Here is a 24,723-nt window from a genome sequence, read left to right on the forward strand (position 1 = left end):
CAGTTTAAGCATACATCATAACAAGATGGAGACAAGCAGGTGGCCTGATTGTCATGTTTCATGTTTTGTAGTCATTATTTTTGCATATTTTAGTGTATCTTACTCTTATTATGGGGCTTGCAGGTGGCATTCCAGCCCTGCTTGTTCAGCCCTCCTTCCTCCACTTCAGCTCTCACCTGCTTCACAAGAGCCACTGGTGCCCAGTGTCAGTACAGACTGCCCACCACACCTGGATCCTATTCCACTGGAGCCTTTTTTGGAGCTTCCCGACCTCGACCTGCCTGCTTCTGTTCTTGAGCCACTGCTGGTCTGTATGGGTTGGCGGTTTCTCTATGTATCTGCTGCAGCTTTGCTGGACACAGTTCTCCATCCAGGGAGCTTGTCTCCTGATCCCAGCTCTGCTCCACATCCAAGTTTGGCTCCAGACAATACTTCTCATCTAAGGTCACTGCCATCACCACACCGACATTGTTAAAGCTCCCAGGACTTGCTAATGTGCCTCTAAAGCCCATCCCTGGGCTGCCTCCATGACCACCTGACCTTATTTATTCAATATTTAACCAGGTAAGTCAGTTGAGAACACCTTCTCATTTATAATGACGACCTGGCCAAGAGGCAGTATAAAACAAAAGCACAAACAGAAAACATGTGGCAAATTAAGAAAAATGAATGGGACAAAAGTGACATTAGAACCTACTTTGTCACAGTTGTCAATCCAGCCACCTTCTTTTTTTATTTTTTTATTTGTACTTGAATACAGACCATCAGCAAAGTACAGTGTGTTTGATAAGCTGAGATATGATGGTGACTGGACAGTATAGCCCCCTCTTGGATAATGTATGAGCATGTGTATGACTGCTCCCCTGTGTCTCTGGCTCAAAAGGAAGTCCATGCAGTTTTAATGGAGACACACAGCACATGGGAAGGCTTTGTACATTCTTGGCCTGGTTTCTCAGTGGGGGGTCATAGGGGGTTTAAAGATGCACTATGACGCACCCACCCAGGACAGTCCCAGTTTTGAGCCTTGTGTGATATATTTAAAACCAATGATTTGTCCCAGTTTTATACAAGACATGTCCCAGGTGTCCCTATTTTGAACCAATTTAATCTAAACCTTTTACCTTTTTAGTTCTGTCGAGATCAGAAATTCCAGGGCTGTACTTATCCAAATGATTCTAGTGAAGATGTATGAAGAAGAAAATGTAGTGGAGCACTTCCTGTATTACCACATGACATCATAAGGTGGAACAGAGTGTTTACTGTTTGAGAGAGAGAACTAAACCTAAATATACAGAATTTGTGTGTTAAACATGTAAGAATGAAACAAAACACAACTCCAGGTATGTTTTTATGAGTTAACGCTGTAATATGGATCAGAAAATGGAGTAATACAGGCAATTTAAAGAGGACCACTGACCCCTACGGTCAGAGGTACTTGGATGTGGAAACCTAATATCACCTTTATCACACCAATATAATGAAACTTGCACTGTGGAGAAAAGATTTGGGTCAAGGGTTAAATTGTCCAAAGAAATCGAATGTGATTTTAATCTGACATGTCCTCCCATAGCGCCTGAACTTTCATAACATTGCTATGCCATTTGTAGATAGAGTGTAGATTCCAAGTTTTCAATTTTGAATTCCATAAAAAGTAAAATGAGCACATTGTAAATTGGATTTGAACGTAAATGTATCTTGGATATCTATTATATTATTCAAATGGATTACTGCATGACAGTCGGAATGAGTTTGACACTAGGGTCATTTGAAGCCTTGTACCATTTAGGAAGTGTCTCATGTTCTAATTCTAAATGTATAAATTATTAAGGACTTTTTTTTAATCAGTGACCTTTTAATCAAAGACCTACTTCCCACAAATTCCACAGAAGAACTTCACATTATGCACCTCACTAAAATACATTTTAAATACACACAAAATCAATAATAAATGTTCATGCAAAAAAAAAATAATAATAATAATCTATATTTTGAACAATTAAACGTATATAATTTTTAAAAAGAAAAACAAAACAGTAGCTGAGTTGAGTGCTCATACTCTCATCCGATGGCTGGCAGTTCAAATCCTGCTACCAGCATAAACATTGTTGTTAGAGTAGTCTGATCTAATAACTCACAGGTAAGCAGCTCTTCCCAGCTCCCACAGATGAAAACCCGGCCTCTACTCAGGCTGATGCTGCTTGAATGTGTGCGTGGTTCCTTAATGTAAAGTGCTTTGAGTGCCTTTAAGATGGACAAGCTCAATATCTGAATGCAAGCATATGAATGTAAAGTCAGGATTCTTTTCTGAGCATATTTTGGCTCAAAGGAGCAAAGGAGAACTGGCAGTGTTCCTTCATTCAGTGATGTGTCTAAAACAGCAGTCCAATTAAATATGTTTTTTTATTTTATGGACACAGCAGTTACATTGGATGAACCAGATGCTTGATGTGAGTGTGCAAACTTTCAACACCTGTCCATAGGAGGCTTTTAGTGCTGTTCAGGCGGTACAAAACATTGTAATGAGCTAAAGGAAGTGTATAGCATAACATTAAGAACCTATAATCAGAAGTTGGTAGAACTTTAAGAAATTGTACCTTTTGTATCTTTTTGACTCCTACTTGAGTAATATTTTTTTTTATTAAACTAACAGAACTCTTACTCATAAAAGTTTTGCTTACTCTTCTCACTGTGAGTAAGTTTACAAGTGACAAAAGCTTTAAGTTGACAACATGATTTGAACATTTGGGTCTATCCTTTGAAAATACCAGATTTTGTTATTTAATATTTTGTTCTTCTCATTACATTCACTTCAAATTATAAATCAGGTATCACATCCCAGCAGTTATTTTTTAAGTTACTCTTACTTTAGCAGTACTTCTCCCAAACACTTTATTCTTATTTGAGTCACTTCTTGGACCACTACTTTGTATTTCTACTTGAGTAATATTAATTCGAAGTAACGTTACTCTTACTTGAGTGAAATTTTTAGCTACTCTACCTACCACTGCCTAACAGCCTATTTTACATATCCATCTGAAACTCACCAAGAACGCCCCATAAATTTTCTTCACATACAAAACTCTTTCAAAAACTTTTTGCCTAAATTGCCACATAATGAAGACAGAACCACAGCCAGAATTTAGAGCATTTTAAAAGGAGAAATGGCCTGCGCCTTTCACTAATGGTGCACTCTGGGTCCTGCCTCACTCCTACACAGACTTTCTTCTTTTGGGTCTGAGCTGGACTTCAACAGCTGCAATCAAGGCCTTTTGAGCCACGCTGATTTACTTTGCCCTGTATGGTGCACTTTAGAATGTAACTACAGGCTGCACATGGATTGATGATGCAGGAGCTACAGTATATAGTGAAGCCACCTGATTAGCCTCCTTGCAGTAATTGTACCTGCGTGTATCTGTTCCTTTGATTTCTCTGATAATACAGAGAAACAAAAGCATGGCTGAACTGATTTTAGTCTGTTTTTGTGACTAAAAAGTTACATACTGTGGCTTTAAGATGATAATATGTTATATTTCTGGTATTAGAAATCATCAGATACATACACTACAATCTCATTTCCACTGGCACGGTTTGGTTTGCTTGGGCCCGCGTTGGCCAGTTAGGAGAGGGCCATCCTCACCCTGGGGCCCATAACAATAGGACACGAGCCACTGGACAGCTGTCAAAAGACCAGAGCATCAACAGAACCAGAGCACAGCTGATCCTCACACATGCTTAACTTTCACTTTTGTTTTCTCCTACACAGCACTTTATATCAAAGACATCACTGTGGAGCACATGCTTTTCATTTTAATAAATAACTTGTTATTGACTGTATATTGACTGTTTTTAGTGGCAGGCTAACTATGGCCATTGACATGCACTAGCCTAGCACCAGCGACCTCTGCAAATACAAGGACCGGATCAAATATTTTAAAAAGTGTCTCCACACGTCTCCAACACTCTGGCTAACGAGGAAATGTGGTGCTATGTCCAACATTTCGGACTGCCCCTTTAAGTTAGTCCAAGTATCTGGCCATTGCCCGGGCAGCTAAAACCACAGGCTTTAACAAAACTTGAGACATGTGTCTAGAACCACGTCCTGTCTCCAAATTTCAAATTCAATAAAATCAATACAAAACATTAACATCATTAAAACATTAAAAAGTTGAGAAATTGCGTGGGACAAAAGCAACAACAAGTACAGTACAAGTGAACAGCTGGTAGAACATTCAGAGTAATGAGCGGCTAATGAGAGCAATTAGTTCTAATTAGTCAGGTCAGTGAGATGACCGTCGTGTCTGGGTCATGGACAATGTATTTTTAACACAGTTACTCACATCATCAAAAACAAACAAAATTGGACTCTTTTATATGACACACTATCCACAATTATGCAAATGACAACACAATATTCAGAATTTTTATTTAATTTGGAGTGTCAAAACTGAAAGAAATTGAAATTGTTAATAGTGAGTAATGACTATTTTCTTCTGTAAAATCAAATTTGAAATGTGAAAGAGCTGCTGCAGTCTAATAAATCCTGTCTGTTTAATTTGTAGTTATTGTGACATCTAAAAATAGAAAATCAAATAGTACAAACTACTAAAACAGATGGGACACAACTGGGACACTGCAGGCTACACGCACATTGTCACTCATAACAGACTGTGGGATCACACACAGTTCAAGTGAAATTTTCTCCTGTTTCTGAGTCCATGTTTTGAGGAAATTATTATTTGGGGGCGAGTTGTTCTTCTCCCTCTTACCTAACATTCTAGCTAAACTCTGCACAGTCAGAATCCGAACAATAATAATGGAAAAACTTAACTGATTTCTGGTTGAGTGGAGATGAGTTTTGCAGCTTCTTCTCACTGCAAACATTTTAAAAGAGGGGACATTTTACTTCTGTGGGGCATTAACTACTATCACATTACATATTTAGATCACCATGTTATCTTTTATTGCTTTGAAGATGCTACATTTGCCAAAAACAATGTATTAACATGTGTTATAATTTTCACTTTTGCTTTTGAGACCCCCCTCCCTTTGCTCTCTACCATGCGTGCATCCCACTAATTAAACGACTGTGTATCTCATTAGGTTTGTCAAGTTGTTGTGTACAGTGGAGATGCAGACTTGTGGGCTCAGCACTGGACAGGATCTTACAGTTAATCTACGCTAAATTACTGCTACATGCATGGATGACATCTAAAACTTCTCCCAACATGTTAGAAAGCTTCATGAAGAAAGTTTATGCAATTTTATTAGAAAGCTAATAAAGTTGCATGAACCTTTAATAATTTGAATGCTTTACAGATCAATTTAATGTGAAATCCAATCCAACTATGAACCAACTCAATTCCTAACCTTGGAAACTTTTCCAGCTTTTCCGCACGTGTGAATGAGATAACTTGCATTTAATTGTTTTGACATGACTTCGTCATCTTACTCTAAGTCACTGAATGCTGAGGGTCAAAAACATTTCTTTGAAAAGTTTAAACTCACCGATAACTGTAGAAGATCTTGATGTTGTACTGTTGTATGACGACTGTTGAGTGTCTCATTTATAACAATGTGGTTACTGGTACTATAATTACTCACAGTGGTGCATTCATGAATGCAGTCCAGGCGTCACTGATTAGAAACTAGAAAAAGGTGCTGTAATCTTGCTCTCAAATTCTGATCTGAAATCAATCTCAAATTCTCTTTTTATCATTGTAGCTGTTGACTAGTTGTGCTTATTTATTTATTTACTGGTTGGGATAGTTGGGCAATAGAGGGTAGCCTGCTTTAGGGTCAGACACTTTAGACCTTGTAGGCTGCTAGCACCTTGCACTTTAAACATCTAAAACTCAAAGCACCTTAATCCCATAAACATAAGCACTTTACATCTTAAAACTAAACCTAAAACTACAGAACTTTTATCCTGTAGTTTGCACAGCACTAGCACGTTGGGTTGCCAAAATATAGAATATAACTGGTTATTTTGGTTTGATTCACGTTTGGTTTTGGTCATGATTTAATTTAGTCCAATGAGGTTCATTTGGTCTTCTTTTATGTTATTAGATTCGTTTTTCAGACCAAGAGTTTGTTTTCATACCTGACAGTTTGAACTGCTCACCAACGGTCTTCCTCAGAGTGGTCACATGATGTTGTTGTGACGTGTCCGGTCAGCTGATTTAAAACAGGTTTTAAACAGGTTGTCTTCCTACCGGTGAAGGCAGAACGACAGCGCCATCTGCAGTCCAACTTCCTCAGTATCCCAGGTGTGTGAGAGTAAAAAAGCCCCCTCGTCTTGCTTTATAGTTTCTGTATTTTCGATAGCCTCTTCAATCCAGTGACGGTGTTTGTTTTCCTCTATCCCAATGACGTTTGCTCCGTCCCAGTCCATAATGTGGTTCTCTCTTTTACAGGCTGATTTGCATTGTTCCTGTTCTGCTTTAGGTATGAAAACAAGCTCTTGGTCTGAAAAAAGAACCTAATAACATTAAATTAATTTAGTTTACTTATATCCATATGTTAGTCCCAATTTGTTGAGTTGTTCATTGTGTGTCCAAACTATACTTTTAAAATGCTATAAAATAAACTGTTGTAATAGGATAGATTTAAAAAAAAAAAGTACAATTCCACTATATACTGCATTTGTCCTTTGGTTTGCCACTTGTCTGTGTTTTATAAATATATATTAGTGGAGACCCACTTCCACATTCATTAACGCCTAAGTTCATTTTAAGTTTTTCATATCCAATCCATTTTCCCCATTACCTTGGCAATATCTTTTGTAAATTTAAATTTCATTTTCATTGCAAATCCACCCTTTCCAATGTTAACAAGCTCATTAACAGCTCCTCTGTGCCCTCTCCCCTCTGGTCAAAAGTCTAGGTGTCATTGACAGCTCTCCAGTCTTTCAGTCGCACATCAGAAAGATCACATGTTCTTCCTATTTCCATCTACGAAACATTAACCGCCTCCTCCCCTCCCTCACAGTCCTCTCTGCTTCTCTGCTTGTCAATAGCCTCATAACTTCCCATCTAGACTACTGTAAATCACTCCTCTCCGTCTCCCTCTCAAATGCCTCCATAAACTTCAACTGGGCCAGAAATTGTATCATCACCAGAACCCCTTCCTCCCACCACATTAACACTGACCTTCAGTGATTGCACTCGCCGTTTATCAAATTCAAGACTCAATTCAAAATTCTTCTGTACACTTTCAAGCATATCCACAATCTTGCCCCTCCTTACCAGTCCTATCAGCCCCACATAATCATTGTTCCCCTGCCTGCCTTGTCACTATGGGGGGCAGAGCTTTCAGACACTCCCAGATCTGGATTTCTCTCCCATCTCCTTCTCTACCATAAATAGAGTTTGCGGGGTCAGGGGTGGCTGAAATATGTCACCACATCGAGTATATAATATGACCAATACAAATATTTACTTTAAAAAAATGTATTCATGTTTTAAATATGTCAATGAAACAAAAAGATTGTATGAAATAAATAATAATAGTAGTCTGAACCATGACTAAAACAGGACTGAATCAGGACTGAGTCAGGACTAAAATAGGAATGAACCAGGTCTAAAGTAGGTCTCAATCATGACTAAACCCAGACAAACCTTGGACTTGAGCTCTGCACTGGTCCTTTCTCTCGCGGTCATCCAACAATCTATGCATACACACCTCTGGGCCCGTCCAGACACTCAGTGATGGTTCAGTTCTGATTAAGTCCTGTTTTAGTCCTGGTTCAGTTCTGGTTTAGTCTTGTTTTAGTCCTGGTTCGGTCCTGGCAGTGTACCCCTGCGTACCATGCCCACTACAGCCCTGGCCACGTGTGATGCTCTATGTAGTCTGGTTTTATGGGAGGCTTATGAACAGTTGCTGTTAAGGAATTACTGGTCGGACCGAAATATGCAGAAACAAAAGGTATTTATTAACAAAAACTTGGAAAGGGGATGGGTTCCAGGGGAGGCAGGACAGGTTCAAGTCGGCTGCAAATGCGAGGTATGTGGTGATGAGGCTGACCAGAGGCTTGTGGAACAGGTGGCAACGGGATGAGGCTGGCTCCAACCGGAAGAACTGGGGATCAGACAAAAGAAACTGGTAAGAATGCTTGAAAAACACAAGAAAAAAGCCACTGAAATGACAGAACGATCTGGCACTGGAGAGCAGGTCAGCAGGTTTCTTATGGCAGGTGATGATTGCTTGATGGGAACCAGGAGTGGAGCTCAGCAGGTGTGATGAATTGGGGACCCGCCCAGGAAATGCCAAATAAGGTGAGGAGAGAAGGGAAGAGGGAGCAGGGAAAGGAGGGGTAGGAGGGGCAGAAAGAAACCCTCTCAGTTGCATGTGTAGTAGCATTATAACTGTTCTGTGTAATGTCACAGAATAGTTATAACGCACAGCGGAGTGGACAGTAAAGTGACAATTTCATTGTGCAGAGCAAGGCATTTCCTTACTGTGCACATTGCAATACGCATTTTAAATCTTGAATCTATTGCGTTAAAATGTTTGCCCCCCATAGAGTCAACCTCTGCCTATGACTCAAAACCAGACACAAAAATCATTTGTTTAGGATACTGAAAATAAAAAACACATTTTGCTAGCTGTACTGCCCATTGCTCTGCCTCTCACCTCACACTGACAGAGTTTAATGCTTTGCTCATTGCTCTGCAGAATTCTACAGTGTTTTTCAGTCCTTATTATATTTTTCTCATTTTTTTTCCTCACAGGCAGCCATATCGACAACAAGATGGATTCTAACAGTGCACCAGTGTAACTTTCTGGCTCATGGTTAATAAAATGATTTGATTATTAGATGCAGACAGCACACAGTAGTTTCATTTTGGAAGACCTTTAGGTATTCCAATCCGCTTGAAAAATATAAAAACTAGAAAAGCACTCAGAGAGCGCAGACCTCCGCCAAGGACTACCCCCATTTTTTATATAAATTGCGATAAAATCAGTCTTCTGGATCAGATCCGGATCAGCCTTTGGAATATGAAAGAGGATCCCATTGTCCATCCCTGAGTCAAATTTCATGGGGTTTGGTCAATAATTAACCGAGATATTGAGAAACTAAATTTTTGGCCCCATTTACCACAATGTTAACTAAAATTTCAAAGTGATCCAGAATCCAGGATTTCTTCTGGATCACCCCCAAAATGAAATCAGTTCTTCCTTTTCACATTTCCAACAAATCCTGAAAATTTCATCAAAATTGGTCCATAACTTTTTGAGTTATGTTGCTAACAGACAAACAAACAAACAAACAAACAGACAAACGCCGGCAAAAACATAACCTCCTTGGCGGAGGTAACTAACATTCAGATTTTGGCATGCATCTTAGCTGATTCAGTGTAATGTTCCTCAAGTTTCACTACACGCTCTAGATTGCATGCGTCTGATTTTGAGCCACCTTTGTGTTATGAATTGTCTTTGGATTATTGCTTCATTTATTTTCAACATTTCTTCTGTTTAACACAAGACTCTAATACCGGGCCAATACTCACACGTTTCACTAGTCAAGTTGTACACTGGTGGTGATGTTCAGTATCGTTGCACTGCTAGAATGCATCTGAATCCATTTCTCAGGACTGGGGATGGATGTGTTTGATGGAAAAAAAACTCAGCCTCTCATTCAGAGCAGCCCAGCTCTTCCAGGGGAGTGGAGCCTTTCCCTTAGAAGCTGCTGGGTCTGCGTGGGTCAGTGGAACCCAGCAAGGCAGCAAAAAAAGGAGCAGAGTTAGTGATTTCTGAGTGATATACACGCTTATTTTGATAGGAATAGGTGAGGTTTCCATTGCATTACTGACAGCCTTTTCAGTACAGAATGTAATCAAATAAATACAACTTATAGATCACCATGTTCCTTTTCTCACTCCCCTTCAGAGCACTGTAACACAATCTCCACACATGCATCACTAATAATGAAAAAATTGCTGCATATCACATCAGGTTTGTGAAGTTGCAGTGTATTGTTTTGTATCATGCTTTTATATATTTATGAAGAATAGTCGTATGGGAGCATGTGTCATGTTCAAATAGGGACTGAGAGAGATCGCTAAATGACTCAAACATGCATGGACATCTAAATACTTTTCAGGCTGTTTTTGATGAGAGAAAAAGTCAGCTTGGCATAATACCCCCTTCTTTAACATAATCCATGCAATGATAAACATTTGAAGAATACTATTGAATTTAGAATAATATGGTGAATACAGTTAGTTAGCATTACATAAAAACCTCTTATAGTTAGTACACAAGTGGATCTGCTTTTCTTCCTGAGCTTAGTGTAATAGCATCATTAGCATATTCATCTGGCTTTGTCATGTTCTCCTCCAGGCTCACGTTTCTTTCTGCTGGCTCAGGTTTATGGACCCGTACAGCTCTGTAGGGTCGCTCTTGTGTTACATTGACACCCTCATACATTATTCAAGCAATAACATGTATTTATGTACACACAATGTCCCCACTCTGTCGCCGGGTTATACTTTCTTCGATGCTATCAAGGTCTAGCAGACTGGTGTTTGAACTCAAAGGGAAAATGATGGCAGTTCTTAAATTGTGTCTCTCTAATATGATAACATGCTGTGAGAGATACATTAAGGGAGGGTGTGTATCCCATGCTCTTACTTGTTTAAAAAGTTTAAATTATGTTTACTCTGCAGTTTGCCATATACAGGCAACAGTGGTCCCTTTTCAACTTGAAAAACATATTCGTATACATTATTAATAAAGCACACAGTATCAATAGGCCTTTAAGAGCCCTGCATAGAGCATATAAGCACAGTTTCTTTTTACATTAAAGTCAATAAATCTTAAATATACTGTAGTATACCCTAGACTCTGTTGGAGCACAGCCAATTGAAGTACATTATGAAAATATTACCCAAGACCACTCCATTAATCTAATATGCTTCCAAACTTGCACTTGACTAGATAGTCCTTATGTTGCTGCAATTACCAGAGCAGCAGGCGCCCTTTCTAATCTCCCTGTCCCAGATCGCCCCCAAGTCATGTTTATTCATGGATTTGTCATTTTTTCTTTTTATAAAAGGCATTTGATCTTGTGTTTTTAAATCCCATTGTTTGTCCTTGTATCGGGTCAGAACAAAAGGAGTGTTGCTGGGGGCAGGCGTTTGGCAACATAAGCACCAAAACACAAAAGATTCATTAATCATGTTGTTATACCAAGAACACAAGTACAGTCCTATTATAGTGTCACTTTCATTCACTTCCAGGCAGCTCTGGGTTACAGTTCACAAGATTCATACTTACATGTACACCCACCTCGAATAGTTCTAGTATATTTAATAGCAGAAGGTGAAGATGTAGGCACAAAATGCATGCCACATTTTTGCCCAAGCACACTGTGGCAACTGTGCACATGAGTAGGTGGAGTGAATGAATAATGCATTTGCTGCGAAGCATGTTGAAAAAGTTAGGATTTTTTTTTTTTTGTTTGGTTCTGGTAATTGTTATGGTCCGTTCATACCGGAGTGTCAAGGCATCCAGTTTACATGCAAAGTCTATGTGGAAGGCATTTAGGGCGTCCTGCGTTTTTGCGGGGTGTCTTCAGACATCAGTGGGACATGAATCTGGTGTCGACATGGCATGTCTTGAGCTTTCAGGTGTCAACGCTCTGGATGCATATCCAGGGCGTCGGCATCAGAAGTTGAAAAAGCTGAACTTTTGGCATTGGATGCACCACGTCAACCAATCAGGGACAACTATGCCATGACATTGTGACGTTATTATCCAGAAGAAGGAGAAGAAAGAGAAAGACCTGAGAGCCACAAACACCAGAAGAAGAATTCTAGGCATTAGCTATTATAGATATTAGATATTATAAATTGCCACTACCACTGATAGCCTCTGCTAATGTGTTTTATGTAATAAATACACTAAAGTCACTCTGGACCGGGAAAACAAGGCACTTGCAGACCGCAACTGATGCCCTGGACGCGCATCAAGTATTTTTCTCCCATTGGTCCACAGTGTCCAAGACACGCGTCAGGGGCGTTTGAACTCAAATGCAAAGGCGTCCAAGTAGAGACATCCAGGGCGTTTTTTGACACCACTGTCTGAACACAGCATTAAAGTGATTATATGTACCTTTCTAGGGGTGGAACGTCAGCTGCATGATTCTAAGGAAATAAAACATTAAAACCACACATCAAAGCAGCAGCAAATGTGTCAGAAGAAGTTCCAGAAGAAATACTTTGAGACATCTCAGAAGATATAATTTTCATGACCAACCGTAACAACAGAGAGGAAGAAGAATGAGATTTAGAAGAGGGTTTCCTGTTGTGTTCATCTGCCCAACCCCCTGAACACGGCTGTGATGCTGCAGGGCACAGGATCTGCTGACCTACCAAACCAGTCCTTCTGTTGAACTGCTCTGAGACCTTTGACTGAAACACAAAGGCCACTGAGGGGCACAGTGGAAATGTTGCTGCAGTAAAATCTGAATTTCTCTCGGGATGTCTCTCTCTCTTGGGATCTCTTTATTTCCCTTGGAACCACTGTCTCTCTCTCTCTCTCTCTCTTTCTCTAAACATGAAATGCAATCAAGAAATAACTGGAGTGGTTTTCCCTGTGCAACTGCAAATATGTTTTGGTTGTCTACTTTTTTAAAGGTGCACCATTTAACTTTTCAGGCAGGGGTCTGCCACCTGCTTATCTCTATGAAGATGTTTTTGCTGGGCTGGAAAGTTTCATTATGGCATTAAACGTATCTATACATGCTTAATGTGAGTGGGATTGCCCCTCCATAGATCTGCTTTGTAACATGACCTACTGGTTTCCCTGATTCCATGACGATAGATGCGTTCAGTGCCATTTCATCGAATTGGCAAAGCAGTAACATCAAGAAGTGTCCTCCACCAGCAGTTCCATTGCACACTTTTAAATTCAAAATGATTTCACAAAAATGTTCCTAACATGTTCTTACCAAATTTGGCAAGGAAGTAAATTTGGTATAACACAACAAAAAGACATTAAAGACCATGCATTTGTAAAATTCAATCATCAAATCAAAGTTTCAGTTTATAAGATGTCAAATTTAAGATATAGATTAAGAAGAACTGCATTTAAGGGCACATAAGTAAACTTTCTTACACTTACACTCCTTGAACTTACGTATCAGTTTTGAAGAGAGAAGCACATAGCCTACCTGAGGGCACATACACAGAGATAGACAGCCAAGGTCAAGTACCCAACACTTTCAATTAGTTTAACACTGAGATAAATATAGAAAATAAAGAATGTATACTTTATCTAACTATCTATTTAATCTAAAATGAACATTGAAGTACCCTATGGCAGTATAAACTATATAGCAAATTGATACTGTTAAAAGCTATGTGTCTGAATTTTCTCATGTATTTGAGCAAAAATGGTCTTGCCACAGTACAGAAGTAAGTATTTTATAAGCAGCTCTTGAGATCAAAATAGGACATCGATGTACTGTGTGCATTGTCTGCTAATTATAAAGAGTTTAACTGTACGATCATCAAGAAGTGTGCAGTTAGCATGATAGTTGTTAGCTTTACTGTGACGGCAAATCTCTGCTCTAGTGCCTCATAAATGTACTGAGTTGTGAAAGTGCTTATAAACCCACTATGGTAAATAATGAGGAAGCCCTGAATGCGGAAGGTAAGTAAGGAATAATTTTGGATCACTGTGAATTTTTAAAAAAGAAGTAGTTCTGTTTTTCAGTATAAATTCAGGTACACTGCCTTTTAAGGAGGGTGTTATGAAGATAATCAATGAAATACATTTTACTCCAATATGTATTCACTGGTCTGTAGAGTGAGAGTGACTGCAGGCGCCTGAAATTTTCTGAGTGGATGTTCCAGTTGGATTAGATTAGAACCATGAGTCAGGCTATCATCTTTGCTTGGAAAATTCAGGGGAAAATGGTGTTTGTACTGATTGGTATGCAAATGCCCTGAAGAAGTCCATATATGTTTGTATGGTGCTCCTATACAAGTATGTGTGAATAACCAGTGGATGTCAGAAGTTACTGTGTTGCCAAGCGACTGGTTCAATTTGCATTTTGATATCCTCGGAAATATCATATTTCAGACATTTCAAATAGAGGTCAAGACTTTTTTTTGTGTGTGTTTTTTTTTTCTTTCAAAGTTCTAATATTGTAATAATTTGCAATATTATTTAAAGTGAACATATTAAAGATGCACTGCACAACTTTTCTTGTGGAGGGTCCGTCACATGCTTGTCTTCATGGAGATGTTATTGCTTTGTCTAGAATGTTCCACGGTAGAGATTAAACCCCTCTAAGGAGAGACAATGATAGGCTATTTTACAGTTCAGATCTGTGGAGAGGCGACCCTACTCACACATATAATTGTTGTATATCTGAGGAAATGAAACACCTGTAATGAATAAATACTAAATAGATGTGTTCAATATCATACCATGGAATGCTCCAGGCAAAGCAAAGCATCATGGAGAAAAACAGGTCATGGACTCTCAACTAGAAAAGTTGAGCAATGTGCCTTTAAAACTGATGTGGAAATTTTGTTTTAAATTACAAGTTATAATGTTTTCTTAAGCAAATTGTGGAAGCCACACCCATCCAATATAAAACATTTATTTAAAGATCTACTTTGCAACTTTAGTGGGCAGGGTTTTCCCAGGACATGGTATTGTAATGCCTGAAACAGTATGGCATCAAATGTACCTATCTAGAATGAATTTTATTATGGGTGTTCTTATTGATCAAAAATTACAAATATTTTCATTATGAGTGGGGTCACTGCTCTATGGGCTGACCTGTAATGTAGCCTAGTAGCACCACCTTCTTATCTCCATGGAAATCAGCTTAATTAAGATTGTGTAACATTCAGCCAAATCAATAACATATCCATGGGGAAAAGCAGGTGGTGAACCTTCCACCAGAAGAGGTTGGTTGTGCTGACATATATATATATATATATATATATATATATATATATATATATATATATATATATATATATATATATATATATATATATATATGACTCCTTTGCACTGTGAAAATATTTAATGAAAACACTTGATATGAATATGAATAAAGCATAATGTGTCAGCTAAAACCCCTACACCTTCACAAATTGATTTGAGAATTAAACAAGTATGAAATACAAGAAGATAAGAGGCCTAAAAAGAAAAGAAAACCCCCAAAGTTATCTGACCTTAGTCAGATTGGATAAAAGCAAAGTGGACATAGACCAGTTCTGCTAATGGGAGGAAGCAGCTCTAGCTCCAGTAGATCTCCTGTAATAGTGTTAGGATGACAGCACATTCACGTCCACATTAAGAGAGGAAATACTGGTCCTGCTAACTCTTTAATAGCACCACTCTACTCCACTATTGAACCAGGGCAGATAAGAAGCCGAAGGTGAGCTATCAAGTGCTCTTTTAGTACTTTGAACTTTTAAGTCCTACTCTAAAAGTGATTTTACATTTAGAGACTAGTGGACTAACACATGGATACTGCAGTCTTAATGCTCTTCTAAAAGTATGTGGTAAATGATTAAGTATGACATTAACACCACAGATACAGCCCTATAGACGCTTCCAGGAAGGGATAAGGATAGGCCTGTGTTACACTATTTTCTGATCTATCTTTTAATGTTGTTTCCTCATCAAAAACATACCCAGAGTTGTATTTTGTTTCATTCACATGTTTAACACAGAAGGCTTGCATATTTCTGTGAAACACTCATGACTACTTGTGATGTCATGTAGTACAAAACAGGAAGTGCACCATTGTGTTTTTAAACTCCTCACACCTTCACTAGAATCACTTGGATCATTTCAGACCTGGAAATGCCAATCTCTACTGAACTAAAGATGAAAGGTAGCTGTTAACTAAACTACTGTTTCATCACAAGGTGAAAGAGAATATATTGAGTTTGGGAGATGTACAGACTAATAATAAAGTAAAAAATATTCAAACATGTGTAAGTGAAACAAAGCACAATTTTGGATATGTTTTTATAACATGGTTTAGAGCTCACAAGAATCCAATTTTTGAAATATAGAACGCTTAACATAGTTGCATAAACATCTTGGTACTGATTTAAAAAAAAAAAGTTATGTCTCATTCATTTTTATGAGGCGGCAAAATAAAATAAAAATATACACATTTTGTAGAAAACCCAGACTAATGGTTGTGTTTATATGTTGCCAACGAGTATTAAAAATCAACATCCAACCTCCATTTCCTCGAGTTTACTAATGTATGTAGGGTTTGTGGTGCTTGATGAAGTCAGATCAAAATTTCACTGTCAAACTGATGTCAAACTCTATATTTTGAAAGCAGTCCTACAGTATTATGCAAAATTGACTTTTCAGAGCTTTTACCCAAGTTCCCTTTACCATTTACACTCTTGAAGTTGTCTTTGGAGTGATTTGTGCATGTTTGAGCAAACTTTAATTGTTTGTTCTCAAGATGCCATAATGCGGATCAACACTCCTTTTCCAACTTCTCTGTACTTGCTTAGTTCTTCCATTTTATTTTCTTAGTCAGTGATACACACAGGATTTAGCAGCACCACATACTCTTGATGACTATGCCACTGGAGGACTCTTTGTTGTGATGACATTTGCGGAGACGTCAGCTCCCATTGGGCGCCATAGTTTTCTAATGTGGAAATCAGCTGACTTGTTTCTTTTATGAAGTTGTTTTAGATTAATATTAAGATTTAAAATGTACAAATTATAATGATCTTAATGATCCAAGGGTGTCGTAGATTTCTATACAGCAGACACAAGCACAGTCTTCTTTAATACAACTTTTGTGAGAAAAGTGCCACCACTGGATCAGGGGGGTCATCGAGATGCACCACTGAACCAGAACAATGGAGCACACACCTCATCCCAAGAAAGCATCAGAGAGTCTAGAGGCCATAAGCTCCCTCTACTCTCTGGCAAAACCATGAAAGCAACTTCCAGAAAACATCACAACTCTCAGAGACCAAAGCAGAGTTTTGCTGTGACAACAACTAGCATGCTAACACTCACTTGATTATCAAACTTGTAATTAGATGCAGACATACAATATACAATATATCTGTACTGGGGCAAGGCACATTTTACTCAAATACAAAATCAGGTATAGGGCTTTTAAAGGGCCCATATTACATTATTTCCTGATCTATGTTCTAATGTTATCTCATTGAAAACATACCCGGAGTTGTGATTTGTTTCATTCACACATCCTGTATATTTATAGCCTGATTCATCAGCCGGTTTCACTTCGTAGAAACCATCTGACCTCGCAATGTTAGAATTCGTTCGCTCGACGGTAGGCGGGTACTTTTTATCATTTAACCAATCGCTGCTATTTGGTCGTGACGTATGTAATGTGCCGCTAACGGGGCTAACTTGTATATTAAGCTTTTCCCAAATCCTGTAGGAAGAAGGGCAATAACGTCTTTCCCCTTGATGAAACTCACCAAACATTCTCTTTATTGTGGCTTTAAATCCTCGATCTTGGGAATCGATGACAACACTGAAAATATGACTCTTCGTTGATTGGCTGGTGCCTAAACTTGCACTTCTGGGGTTTTTGCGAAGCGTCTATTGTAGTTTGATTCATGACCTAGTTGCTGGAGAAAAATTCAATTGAGCAGAGGCACTAGATGGTGCCAGTCTGGCTAGTATATTCAAGATGCGTTCTTCTCTCAAACAGGAAACATTCTCTTCCACCTTGTGATGTCACGAGGTAATACAGGTTGCTCCACTGTGTTTTTAAACTCCACATACATTCACTAAACCCTTAAATCTCTACTGAACCACAAATAAAAGGTAGCTGTTAACTTGAAAACTACCCCTTCATAGGATTTTGGTAAATGGAGATGTAGACAGACTGATAAACGCAGGGTTACTCAAACATGTATGAACGAAACAAAAGACAACTCCAGATATGTTTTTGATGAGGTAACAACATTTTAACATAGCTTAAACCTCCCAAGAGTCAATTTATCATAATATAGGACCTTTAACTATGTAGCCTACACCATCATAGCAAATCTGCAGCATAAAGTGGGTTTTCGTCTTCCCTTAAACAACTCCTGCGGTGGCTTATCCACACACCTTCAAAACGGTAATTGGATTCTCATCTGGGGCCCAAATCCAATATGGCTGTACTGAATGCTAATCTCTTATCCTGCCTGTCCATCAACTCCACTGAAACACAGGGAGTAATCTGTACTTGAGTGGCACTGTGGTCTTTGTCATCACGTCAGGCTTAGCTTGCCTTGGCCTGGATCCAGTCTGGGATTTTATCTATATGCTATCCAGTTCTGTTTGCGTATCATGGATCACAAAATGGATATATGAAAAAGGATTCGGGGATTTCTTTGACATCTTGGGTATGGTTTGTACACTGCACCCATAATTTCCTGTCAATCGCCATGTGTGAGCATGAGTATTAGATTAGGTGAATGCTGGTTTTGTCAACATCAGAGTGCAGTGGGTTAGTGGAGTCAACCATAACTATTAAAAATAGCGTGAAGAAAAGATTCAGTCAGAAACATTGTGGATTTTAACCCATTGTTACATGCCACGAGTGTCTAGGGGTGGCACGGTAACTGAAAAAAGATGTTAAAATAAACCGGGTGTGGAACAAAAGCTGGAAGCGTGGCGGCGTCCATCACAGCCATCTTTCTTGATGGACTGTGAAGTAAACTACATAAACACATACATACCAGCAAAAATTCCTTTGAACGTAAATATGATTGACAAGCAAACGTCTTATGAGCGGAATTCCAAACATCTATCAAAAGAAGGTAGGACTGCTTGGTTGAACAGGTCAAACATAAATGTCTCGTAGTTAGCCATCTGTTGTGGAAATAAGACTAATTCAACTGCCCTGAGAGTTGTAAAGAGAGGTAGAAGACTTTGTATATCTAAGCCAGTGTATGTTCACATGTTACTGTGTTCTGTGGAGTGGCTCTTGTGTGCACTAGATTTAGTTTTGTTAACTTTACTTTTTGGTTGTTCATATTCATCATGCATCATTCACTCAAAGGCCGCACTTACCTGGTGCTATACACAGTAATTTTTCTTTCACCTGTGGCTGAATACACTGAGGACTGTGAGGACTGTGTGCTGGTTGCGGAGGAGGAAGCGCTTTCTGAGTGGCACAGGCAGACTCAGGCAGGAGACGTGTCATGCCAATTCAAATGGCCTAGTCTGACGTAGGTTGCAAACAAAATGCTCAGCAGTGCCCATTCACACATTATAGTCTTTAATCCAAGTACTTTTTTCAATCTCAAGCACTTCTACTTTCACTGCGGATTGCATAGAATGCAGCTCAGCTCAAGGTCCACAGCTTTTACATCACACTTACCCCAAAGGACCAAGTGCACTGTTCTTAAGCCCTGTCCACACTAGTACGTATTTGAGTCTTTTTTTTGCGAATGCAGTATTCATCCACACTAATCCGATTGAAAATGGCTCCAGAGATGGAACGATCTGGTGCTGCCAGTTCCCACGAATTCATCTGAGTACGGATCTGATCTGGCACTGTGTGGACGCTAACGCTAAGAGGCTAGAATATATGTTCATTTATATAAATGGTTTATGTGTATGACCTGCAGATGTATAATCTCTGAAAAGTTTAACATGAACCATCTTCAACTCAATAGAAACACAGAACAGACTCACTGTTAGCAGAACACCCCTTTGTCAGGTCGGGTCTTTAGTTCCACAGAAGCTGAACCGCATCAGTGCGCACAAGGAGCCAATTGTTTTTTGAGCGCTTAGTTTATGCTAATTAGCCATGCGGTTTTAAGTTTTGTTTCTGTAAAACGTAAACAAATATACTCAAAGCTGTGTGCATAGGGAAGGCTTGGGGACACAGAAACAATGTGTCTGGACGCAGATTGTTTCCGATAAGGTGATATGGTGATACACTGATTCGTTTCAGTGTGAACATAGTCTTAGAGTTAGTAAATTAACCTAACTATTGTCAGTGTGAAAACGTTTATTGTACCATCAATATGGGACCAGCAGACATGAACACTCAACACAGCATGGTAGTATTGTCCATTCAATTCTGTACATACAGTACTTCCATTGTAGGAAGTATTATAAAATCTGATGACACCAGCCATAAGGATAGAGACACTGCAGGTGTTCTTGGTATGGCAGTGCAATGGAAATTGAATTAATTTATTTTTCTTTTGTGAACTACTACTAATAGTTTGACAGTCTGACAAGCATTTCAATTTTAGGTTGCAGCTGACTTCAAAGTAATATGTAGACTTTTTTAAGTAAGACACAAAAGCGCACAATACCTAAATTAAATCATACTTGCAAAGAACTGAAAGCTACCCCTTCATGACAAGTACTTCTATTGATCATTGATCATGCTTTGCTTACCTTCCGTCTGCAGTCTCTCTTTGATTCTCTACACATGTGAATTTATCCCCATGTCTCCCCCGACACATTTTTCATCTAGTTGAGGCGCTGTCAGTGTGTGGATGTGACACATGGGCGCATAATGGACCACAAACTTCCATTAGGAGAGTCCAGGCTGGGGAGGGCACCCACTGTCTGACAGCCTGAGCTCCCAATTTAATTAAAAGTGCCACCGGTTTGTGTGGATTTATAGGCACTGTGCTGTAACAGGGAATGACTGCAGCTCATATGATCCCCGCTGGATAAATTTACCACATTTATCTACCGCTGGGTACAACTTTGGCCTCGCTGCAATATGTTGTCCAGGTGGAGATAAGAGGGGATTTAAAATGACATTATGCATTTGTATTCTGTAAGCATCCAGTCTATGTACAGTGTATTCAGATTGCCTATGGTAGTTAAAGGTTGTATGGAGAATTTTTTTTTGTTTCAAATTGTCAATGATAGCATTACAGAGATGACCAAAAAAAAGAGAATAAAAATTCATCAACTCTGGTGGGGCCAGCTAAACATTTGCCAATAGATAACGACACTGCCTCGTTATCTGTTAGCTGACAGGCTGTCAATCAAACTCCCTACGTTTCTAGCGTAACTGACTTGCCTGCGCGCTGCCATTACGTGGTTTACGTACGCCTGTCACGCAGTCCACAGATGCTGTTTACTCCACCAATGCAACGGTTCTTAGCGGCTTTTTTGACCTATGTCTTCCTCGCAGTTAGCATAAAGTTTGTTGCAATGGCAGACAAGAATCCAGGAGCAGTTAGCCACAAAAGAAAGTCCGTTTTTGAGGTCGCTGAAAGAAGAAGACAAGGGGAAAAGCAGCGAAGCCAAACTAAGGTGATTCTTGGAGATTCATTCCAGCGATGGCGCAACTGAAGCAGACGAAGGGTCTAAAGACTGACGCACTGGTCGCCAAATTACTCCTGGACAGGTCACTTCTGCTTATTATGAAAACGTACTTTATTTCCAAGAGCTAGACAAATGTTTTTCAAGACACGAATGCGCTATCCTATGTCTGAAAACGTAATTTTCAATGCAAAGAAAGAGTCCGCTTGCAGCTGCGTGTTGTAGTAGTAGCTTAATTCACACTGAATCTCCGCGCACCCTTCTCTGCACCCCTTCCTGCTCCTCTCCCCGCTCCCCGTTTTGTTCTTCTCCCTGCTCATCACCTCTCCGGGCACGGAATCGCCGCGCACCGCTCCCCTCTCCTCTCCTTGCTCCCCGCTCCGCTCTTCTCCCTGCTCCTCACTTCTTTTCCGCGCACGAAATTTCCGCGCACCTGCTCCCCCCGCTCCTCACTTCTCCACCTTGCCTAACCAACACTGTAGTTAGTTGTTTACAAGTCATGTGCAGCGATGAGTACTTGTTTTCTAGAAACAAACCTGTTTCTGGCGTAAGGAGGAGGAGGGAGGAGGCGTTTCTACGTTCCTTGGAAAATCCTCTATACAGCCTTTAATTAACCCAAGAGTTCTTGGGATGTGTTTGGGAAATTTCTAAAGGGCCCTTGGTTCAATTACCAGTTTCTGTGTGAGTCTAATTTGGAGTTTGCATGTTCTGTTGTGTGATAAGCATGGACAAAAGCAAAGTGCGGAACGGATTTAACAAGTAAATTATTTCTTAATTCAAGCAACATTAGATTTTGTTTCTCATTTTAAGTGCGAAGAGTTGCTGTTTCTTATCTTAAGTGTAACAAGCTGTATTTTCAAGTACAAAAACATTACATTGGTAGATCATTTTATTTGTGAAATTTACTCTGGATCTAGTAGCTTTGAAGGCCAGTACTGCGAAGTAACTGAATAAATGTATTGAAAATATGAGTTCAGAATACAAATTTTGACTATAATTCCAGTACAATTTCTCTTTATTTCTTAAAAATCTGCATTACTTGACCATAAAATGTAGGCTTCAAACTGCACTGAATTAGTGAGAAAAACAGAAAACACTATTCTTGTGGTGAGTGCATGTGTGAATTTTCCATCTATAATTAGTGACAGGAAAGAGAAATGGTGAAACAAACACAAAGCTGCTTTAAACATATGTTGTGTTTTTTTTTTTTTTTTTTACTATAATTTATACAACTCTATGTAGTATTTCCAGTATTCAGAATACAGCATTCTGATTGGACCGTGTAACAGAGCATGTTACAAAATACATTTGCAGGTTTTCCCTAGCCTGATTCACAGCCAGTTTCACTTCGTTTTACTTTGTAGAAACCATCTGACCTTGCAATGTTAGATTCACTAAACGGTAGATGGGTACTTTTGATCATTTAACCAATTTGGTCGTGACATATGTAATGCGCCACTAACGGGGCTAACTGGTATATTAAACTTTTACCAAATCCCTTAGGAAGAAGGACAATAACGTGTTTCCCCTTGATGAAATTCACCAAACATTCTCTTTTTTCTGGCTTTAAATCCTCGATCTCGGGAATCATTGACAACACACTGAATATATTGCTATTCACTGACTTGCACTTCTGGGGTTTTTGCAAACGTATTTTCATTTCTGACCTAGTTGCTGGAGAGAAATTAAATTGAGCAGAGGCACTAGGTGGCGCCATCCTGGCTAGGTTTTCCCTACTCTGTAACTAAATACCTTTTCAAAGTATTCTTCCTGTCACAGTCAGTTGAAAGATGGTTAAAAGCAGAAGGTACATTTCCCCATGTAGATATATTTTAATAAGTTTTGCATGTTTCGACTTGTCATGAACTTGGCTTTATTGGATAGTATAAAGAAAATTCAAGATGCACTATGAAATACAAATAAAATGGCAGATTGAGAGCTCTGCCATTGTTCTGACCCACGCATGGCCCAACCTTCCCATAGGCTATATGGTATTATTACAAGGAAAAACAGGAACACCTTGAAAAAATCAATACAAGAACACACAATCCAAACTCTCTTGAGGAGGGATATTAGATACAATGATTCAAATTACTGGACCTGCTATAGGCTATATTCACTAATAAATGATGCTATTGTGCACAGTGAAAGATGTGCATGGGCGTAGTGTCACTGTCTCTGGCCCTGTAAGATGGCCTTGCATGTTGTAATGTAAAAGTTATTTTGTCTATGTGCTGTCTGCATCTAACTTTAAATCCCTTTTATCGATTACAGATGAGATTGAAGCAGTGCACTGTTAGCATGCTAGTTGTTGTGAGCAGTGGGGTGATTCAAAGGTAACTCATTGCTGTTAAAGGGCCCATATTAGGTTCTTATCTGATCAATGTTATAATGCTGCTTTCTCATCACAAATATACATGGAGTTGTGTTTTGTTTCATTCACACACACTCGCACGCATGCACGCGCACTCACGGATGCGCACACACACGCACACACACATAGTGCAGATTTAGAGTTCTTCTCTCAAACAAAACTTCACAAGGTGGAACAGAGCATTTTGAGCTTTGAAGATACAGGCAGACCAATAAACCAGGATTGTCAATGAAACAAAACACAACTCCAGGTATGTTTTTGAAGAGATAACATTATAACATGGCTTAAACCTCAAGTCAGTTCTGTGTAATATAGGATCCTTAAGATTTAGGATCCTTGCAGTGCATCAAAAAGTGGAAAGTGGGGGATGATGTTGGACCATGGCAAATTGTTTAAAATTGACAAATAAAAAATCCCAGCCCTTGTAATATAAACCAGAAATAGATCACACATTTTAAACCTCACTGATCAAAGTACGCCTTTCAGGAATCATTGTCCCACAGCGTACCGACTGATTAATAAATCCACCAACTAATAGGCATCCATCTTTTATATTCATGTTATGCAGTTCTAATTTCACACAGAAATGGGAAGTTATCACTTATAGTCTGGAACAAGTCTGTCTAGATGAAAGTTGAGACAAAAATAGACAAGTTTCCTGGGGGGCACCAAATGTCAGACACAATTGTACTAGCTGCATATAAAGAGGAGACTGTGCAACATTAAAAGAGCAGATAGAATTGTCTAGAGAAATAAAGATTGCACAGAATTGATTGGAATGTTAAATTAATATATTCAACTGAAAACAACAACTACATCATATTAAAAATTCACTGTTCAAGTGGTGGGCAGTGACCACCTGCTTGTCATGTTATTACTTTGTTTGGAATGTTCCACAGTATGGCATTACACTATTTCCATGGACTAGGGATGGGCATGATTAGTCGATTAATCAATCATTGATCATTAAGAATTTCGTCAATTACGTTTTTACGACAAACCTTTTTAGCGTAGCGTGACCAAATGTCTGTTTTTTCCCGGACATGCCCGTTTTTCACGTCCTG

The 24,723-nt window shown here is 39.1% G+C and overlaps 1 protein-coding gene across 1 annotated transcript in view; it reads right to left on the reverse strand.

Annotated features, from left to right (window-relative positions):
- Positions 1 to 7,820: 7,820 nt before the first annotated feature.
- Positions 7,821 to 24,723, reverse strand: part of pigo (phosphatidylinositol glycan anchor biosynthesis, class O) — an 88,237-nt gene continuing 71,334 nt past the window's right edge. Inside the window, exon 12 of the mRNA XM_055153401.1 lies at positions 7,821 to 8,076. The gene's annotated coding sequence lies outside the window, so the exon portion shown is untranslated. The remainder of the gene's footprint in view (positions 8,077 to 24,723) is intronic.

The sequence above is a fragment of the Boleophthalmus pectinirostris genome, unplaced genomic scaffold (assembly GCF_026225935.1).
Source record: "Boleophthalmus pectinirostris isolate CB_2022bp ecotype Guang Dong unplaced genomic scaffold, ASM2622593v1 HiC_scaffold_18, whole genome shotgun sequence".
Lineage (NCBI taxonomy): Eukaryota > Metazoa > Chordata > Actinopteri > Gobiiformes > Gobiidae > Boleophthalmus > Boleophthalmus pectinirostris.